The 7,525-nt window shown below is 39.1% G+C and overlaps 1 protein-coding gene and 1 pseudogene across 1 annotated transcript in view; one reads left to right on the forward strand and one right to left on the reverse strand.

The window, feature by feature from the left end:
• LOC113234310 overlaps nucleotides 1-7,525 on the reverse strand; it is a 31,346-nt gene that overhangs the window by 12,323 nt on the left and 11,498 nt on the right. The gene's annotated exons all lie outside the window — the stretch shown is intronic.
• Nucleotides 923-1,353, forward strand: LOC113234322 (annotated as a pseudogene).

The following is a 7,525-nucleotide window of genomic DNA, read 5'->3' on the forward strand; positions in this document are numbered from 1 at the left end:
TATGAATTTACCTGTCAATGGTTTTGCGGGTTGCACCGTGGGCGCTTTAGAGGACAATTTGAGAAACAAACTTATGAATTCCGTTGCTCTCTTATCCGTAGTACAGGGAATTCCCTAGTTTACACAAGATAATTGGCATGGAAGTACATGGTACATTATACATTACAAAGATGTACATCTTTACAGAAGAGTCTAAGAAAACGTGGATGTAGCAGTATTCGATTTTTTTTTAAATATCCCTAAAATTTTGTCAAATGTATTCAAATGTGTTTCACCCTGCAGTAGCAACGATAATAAAAAATACTTATACATAGACCTCAAAATTAAATCGGCTGTCGTATGTATGATAATGGTTACAAAATAATAAATAATAAAAATAATAAACTGCCTCCGTGGCCGAACGGTTACCATGCCGGACTGACACGCAGAGGTCCCATGTTCGATTCCCGGGTCGGGAGAAACATTTGTATGGCCTACCATTATTTCTCTCGTGAGTTTGGGTGTAATTTGTGGTTGTCTATGTGAGTGTCCATGGCACCCGCGACACAGGGTTTCCCTAGTGCGGGGCTATGTTGAGTGTGTGCGTTATTTAAAAAAAAATTACTATTCTTCAGGGTCGCTCTAACCCGATCGGTAATATTCTCATCCAAATTCAAACACTTGTACCAGCCGTGATGATCTTCTGGAATAACCCCTGAAGCGCAGTTTCAGTAGATCCTTCTTTTTGGCTTCACTGATTGGCAATGGTCTTTCGTATAATTTTTTATAATATCAAGCGACGGGACGAACGGGTCGGGCGCCTGATGGTAAGCTACACGCCTGTCCATGACAATTGCAGTGTCACTCAGAGTTTAAATCGCAAAGTTCTGAGGGGCACTGCCACTGCGCCCGTCACCCTGAGACATAAGTTGACTAATCCCATGTGCCTGTAATTTCACTAGCAATAGCCCGTTACGTGGCCAGCAAGTCCGACCTTCTGCCCTCTGACCCTTGGGATCAAGCTGTCTTGGACGCTGCTGTCTTGAATGTGTATGACTTCTTCAATAATGCTAGACCTTGGTTCAAAGAAGAAGACCCGGACAAAAAGGAAGCTATAAAGAAGACCTTCCTGGGAGAAACAGTTGAGTTCCACCTTTCCAGGTTCGAAAAGGAACTAAAGAAGAATAATATATACTTTGGCAAAAAGCTCTCCTGGGCCGACTTCGTCTTGGTTGCCATTATTGAAGTGTTCAACCTCTGGTTTGATGCCGAAATCGAGAAGAAGTACCTACTGTAAAGACCCTTGTTCAGAAGGTCAGGAATCTGCCTGGAGTAAAAGAATACATTGCTAAAAGGCCTACTTACCAGTTCTAATTATGAACTAATTAATTGTTGTTGTTATTTCACTAGCACACTTACCCTTCAAAACCCGAACACAGTAATGCTGACATTACTGCTTGGCGGCAGAAATAGGTAAGGTGGCAGTACTTCCTTGAACGAAGTCTTACACAAGGAGCTCTAGTGGTACTGAACGTTGCATCACGTCGATTTAGTTAAAGGTATCATTTAGATCGTATTTTGTTGGGTTCGTCTTCATGTAACGAAACTGTCTGATCTTCATCCTCTTTACAGGTTTACCTTCAAATCTTTTTTGGCATTAATATATAAATATGAAGCCAACTGCTTCATATCGTAAAATTCGTGGTACTTATAAATTCTTAGACAAGGTTATCTTTCACCATTTTTTGGGTGCCGACTGTATTTGTTTTTCGGCATTGAGCAAACAGTGGAGTGTTTTTTGTAATTTTCAGTAGAGCTGTGCATAGAGTTTACCTCCATGTAACTAGCTATGTCCTGACTCTAGGAATTTATGGTCGATGATCTGGATGTGATCAATTATCTGAACAACGTACAGCAAAAAAATTAAAAAAACAGTCGAATTGAGAACCATCTCCTTTTTTTGAAGTCACCATTTACAATACTTTTCAAGCATTGCTTGAATATTAAAAAAAAAGTCCGGTTAACATAACCTCCAACCGTGTTATACAAAAAAATACCATACAATTTTCATTCAGCGTATTTGTGTTTACTCCTTGATCTAGTGTTCTTTTCCATGTTGATGAAACGCAATAAGAATTACATTTTGCACGGAAACAACACAATAAATTAGATTAAAAAACAATGTTGCAAAACACGTCTTTGATTTTATTTTGTTTTACCTGTACCATTTCCGCCTCCCAACTTTGTTCGAAAGTTGCACGCAGGACCAATTCAATTGTTTTAGTATATTATTGTTGTAGGTACCTTGTAATATGAAAGACGTTTATTTTACTTGAATACATTTTTAAGATTTATGTATTTAAATGTTTTTATTCGATTTGTCATGAATACGTTCTGCCAAAAGCTATCTCTTACTTCACTGTCTAACTTACGAACTAAGCAAGCTATCAAATATTGGGTTTTACCAGTAGAAAACTCGTGATTTTCTTATCACAACTGTGTAATTAAGTAATTTTTGGCAAATGTGTCACTTATGTGGTTGTATCTCAGCAGACGATATTTGACAGGAAAACTTAATCGTCGAGTCTCTTGAATATTGTTTTTATTTTTTATTTATTTATGTTCAAGTTACAAAGACCCATAAATACGTACCAGACTAACATGCATAACAATATAAGAAAACATTAATTACTAATTATTTACACGTGTTGTCAGTGACGTGTGACTCAACGTGGGTGTCCGGTAGCCCGCCTCAAACGTCGGTATTACCCATTTCGAACAAAAGTCCTCCTTCATGAAGGTCAACAGATGTTGAGTTGCTACGTGGTTGATACTCTCACCACAAATGAATTAAAATCCACATTAGCGATGTGAGTTTTAATATGAGAGAGCAGAGAGCGTTGATGGTTTCGGCGCAACGTTGAGCAAGCCCTGCGACATGTGTCGATGCGTAGAGTGCGCGCCAGCAACCAGACTTCTGTCAGTTGTTGCAAATAGATGGGATAGTGGCCGACTATTTAAGGTATTGGTCTTTTCTTCATTTAATTTTGCGTACCAACATAGTTAATTTTTTAGTAATAGTAACACTTTCATGGATCTATTGTTGTCTGAAATAAATGCTTCTCTTTCTCATTGGCCACTCAGGGCTTCATGAGCAGTGCCGGTTTTGCCTATATTGCCAGGTTTGCATCTAAAGATGGCCCTGATAATTTGTATATTAATTATAAATATTGTGGCGCACATTGCAACGCGGAACGATATGACCAGTGACGTCAGCGACTGTCGCCCCGCATCAAGCACGTCATCGCTTGGAGACCCAGCACTGCCCGCTCGCGGCACTCTGCCTGCTTCTCGCTTTTGAGACAGACGCGCGCTTTGCTAGCTTTATTGCAATTCCGTATTTTTGTCAAATTGTATTTGCTTTTTTATTTATTTAATTATATTCATTAGATTTCGCGTACTTTTCTCATTGCTATTATAGATATAGTCAGTTCTAACTAAAATTAGATAATTTAAATTTATGCATGCGGGTTCATGTCCCGAATATACAGTTGGGAGTTGACATACATCAACCCCCATGACATAAATCATCATTTCAGAAAAAAGACGTCGACTGCTGAACATAGACCTCCCCCAAACAATGCCACAACGAACTGTCCTGCGCCGCTTGCAAACAGCGGATTTCCGCAGCCTTCACCGGATCATCAGTCCACCTTGTGGGTGGTCTGCCCATGCCGCGTCTTCCGATACGCGGTCGCCACTCGAGAACTCTTCGACCCCATCGGCCATCTGTGATGTGAGCAATGTGCCCTGCCCGTTGCCACTTCAGTTTTGAAATTATTTGGGGTATGTCGATCACTCTGGTTCCCTTGCGGTTATCCTGATTACAGATTCGATCTCGCAACAACCTTGAGCCATCTTGTGGGGCACATAGTGAGCGACGACTCAGTGCCGTAAATATAAATACTTATTAGAATGTGTTTGTGGGTGGTTGATAGTAAAATTCGTAAGGGTTGTGTTCTCATCTATCTATCACAATGTTTAAAAATTTATTTTTGTTTAAGAAAAACGTTTTTTTCACATGTTAACAAGACACCGCCTGATGTCTTCGAAGAATAGAAAACAAGGTAGTTCATGATTATGTTTATTATTTATTTTTGTATTTCACTAATTCTGCCCGCCAACTTTAAAATTATTAGAGAAGGGCACAAATAGAAACTTTCCCATAGCGTCCATATTTAATCCATCTTTAAAATCCAGTCCCATTTGCCCCTCCCCCAGCAGTGGGACCTTCGCTGCGCCGCCCAAGCCGTCATCAGAAGCAAAAAGATTCAAAAACGTTAACACATTCCTCGGGTACACGTCTTTATTGTCTTCTTGGCGATCCTTGTTTTCAATTGTAGCCGATTTGGCTACATCGATGAAAGGTAGGCCACATAACAGCAAATAAGAAAACTGAAACAAAATCAAAGTTTTCCCTTCAACACGGAGAGTATATGATGGAATTGTAGGATTTCATTCCACCTTTCTCTTTCGACCATCGGGGAACTAAACGTTGGCTGGGGTTCCACCCCTATAGCTGTTACTAAACGAACTGCATGCAGTCGACATTAACTGCAGGCAGTTATCGCCGCGCGCCTAGCTCAGGAGCTCAATGTAACAGTTGACGTCGCGATGGAAGCACGCTACTTCTGTTACTACAGTCTTAATCGAAAGGGCTACTGTTGGGTAATTTTCCGAAAAAATTCAAATAGTGGAAAATCTTCCGAAAAACATCCCGAAAATTTGGAAAAATATAATTTGGAAGGCTCATATTAGGTTCTATTTGTTAAAGCGAGAATTAAAGTAAACGGAATCAAAGTGAGACAGGTATAGACTCGACATAGAGGGAATAAAATCAAGACACATATTATCATCAGCGTATCAAATAGCACACACACACACACACACATATACATACATTATAGCAGATATATAAACTGCCAGAAATAAATAAATGTAACTAATTATGAGAGAAGACACGGATTTCCGTAACACACGTCACTGAACCTAACTCGGAAGCCAGGTTCTTACACAATGAAATGTACCATTTCTGTTTAATTATAAAATTACTATTAATAAAGACAACGTAGAGAGGATAAAAGCGAGACAGATATAGACTCGACGTAGAAGGAATGAAAGCGAGAAAGATACTCTTCGGAAATAACTTAAAAAAAACCGAAACTAATAAATTAAATAAAAAAATTGTTACCAAACCCCAGACTCTCATCGCGCCGATCACAAATATGCAAGTGAAATAAATAGTTCCTCATGTAGAGTAGTATCGTTTTGTTGAATAATCATGTTCTATTTTATTAGAGATATTAAAGTCGTGTCTCGTAACGCACAATTAGATTCAACATTTATTGAAAAGATAATAAAGTCCATTTTCATTATTATATAATCTTATTTGAATCTATATATATTCTTTATGATATCAAGTGACGGGACGAACTAGTCGTGCACCTGGTGGTAAGCGACACGCCTGTCCATAACAGTTGCAGTGCCATATTCAGCTTTAAATCGCAAAGATCTGAGGAGCATGTCACTGCGTCCATCACTTTGAGACAAAGCTGACAAGGCCCATGTGCCTGTAGCGTCACCATACTTACCATTGCTGCTTGGCGCCAGAAATAGATATGGTGGTATTACTTCCCTGGATGAACTCTTCACAAGGAACTCCACTGCTAATAATACCTATTAGACAATGTTATAGGAAACAGTAACAACGACGGTACCACAAACACCCAGATCCGAGACAATATAGAAAAGTTAGTTCTTCTACGTTGACCCGGTCGGGGATCGACGGAACCTCAATGGCGATACCTTGAAAACCGCTGTGCCAGCCACTCTACCTTGAAAGTCATGCAAATATACCAATAATAATATATTATGTCTTTATTTATCTCCACAATACAAAACAAAGTAACGCCTTTGTGTATTATGATTGTGATGGCGGCACTTGAAATGCTACTTTTGGAAAAATATTTGACGTACAGACAGTGGCAGATTTGCCCTAAGGCCCGGGCCCATGGCGGCCAAATTTGGCGGTCAATCGTGACAAAAAATTCACTGATTATAACAAGAAATAGCTCAAAGTACCTAAATATTCTAAAGGCTCACGCACATTATGGCGGGTCGCACTGCGCCGCATCGTATAACAATAATGTTCCTAAATCACTTTCGTACATTTTATGTATAAAATATGGATATGTTACACTTAAAATAATAACGCATAGAAACCTAGCCCGCACACGCTAAGTGAGGCAAATTGAGGCGCCAAAAGGGCCTACACGAGCGGGCGGGCCGTCAGTGCTCAAGGTCAACTTGCACCGCGCACAGATCCAGAATTTGAGCTAAAAATGACGAAATGTCCGGTAAATGAATGTAAAAATACGTCAGACCAACCCAAAATAGATACTAACATCACATTCCACAAGGAAGTAACGCGTTTCAACTTGTATTTTTATATAAATATTCACTAAAACCGAAAATTAACCTACTACTAAAACTAGCCTACATGAACTTGATTTTTGCCTCACTTGTGACAGTTCGTTTGACATGAAACTATCATTCTATGCGTTATTATTCTATCTATAATGTAATGTGTAATCACTACCGCGTTTGTCTGCCTGTCTGATCGCGATAAACTCAAAAACTACTGAACGGATTTCCATGCGGTTTCCACCAATAGACAGAGTGATTCATGAGAAAAGTTTAAGTGTATAATTTATTGAGGTTTTGTGTAAGTTGGTTGAAATGTGGCGATAAATGTAAATATTGAAAATGTCGGAAAAATCATGCCAAAGCGATCAGCGCGCAGAAAAGCGAGTTTGGAGTTTGCTGTATTTGTCGAAACATGGCAAATACTTTACCACACATGCTATATACACATGGTGATTATTTGCCAAATATATTTATATATAAATATTCTATATATAAATATACAAATATAAATGTACGCAAATACATAAAGTAGCCATCATCATGAAGTGCCACCATCACTTTTACAGAAAATGGCTATTAGATATTGACTATCAACAACATTATTACTGAATACAACAAAGATCCTTTCGGGTAGTGCAGCAGTACGATTCCAACGCAATCCAAAATATTTTATTTCATAATGTAAGCAAATTACACTTCAGACAGGTTTTCTCTGAGAAAAATTCGACGTAAAAAACAGGTTCGACTTAAAAGAAACTACGTAACAACAACGAAGATCAAACACTTAGAAAAGATTCCTTCGATCCGGCCGGATTCGAACCGACGTCTTCTAGGAAACCGTTGCAGACGATATGCTAAATAAACCACGAAACGAACCAGCGGACCTCACGAATTTTTCTATGTGCTCGTTTGTCCGGGTTACCTGCATAACTGGGTGACGAAATACTTTCATAGATTTCTCATAGAAAATTGACAAAGATCCGAGAAACAAGCACATAGAAAAATTCGTGAGGTCCGCTGGTTCGTTCCGTGGCTTAGTTAGCATAGCGTCTGGCACGGT

The sequence above is a fragment of the Hyposmocoma kahamanoa genome, unplaced genomic scaffold, assembly GCF_003589595.1.
Source record: "Hyposmocoma kahamanoa isolate Upper Pololo Valley unplaced genomic scaffold, ASM358959v1 83, whole genome shotgun sequence".
Taxonomy (NCBI): Eukaryota; Metazoa; Arthropoda; class Insecta; order Lepidoptera; family Cosmopterigidae; genus Hyposmocoma; species Hyposmocoma kahamanoa.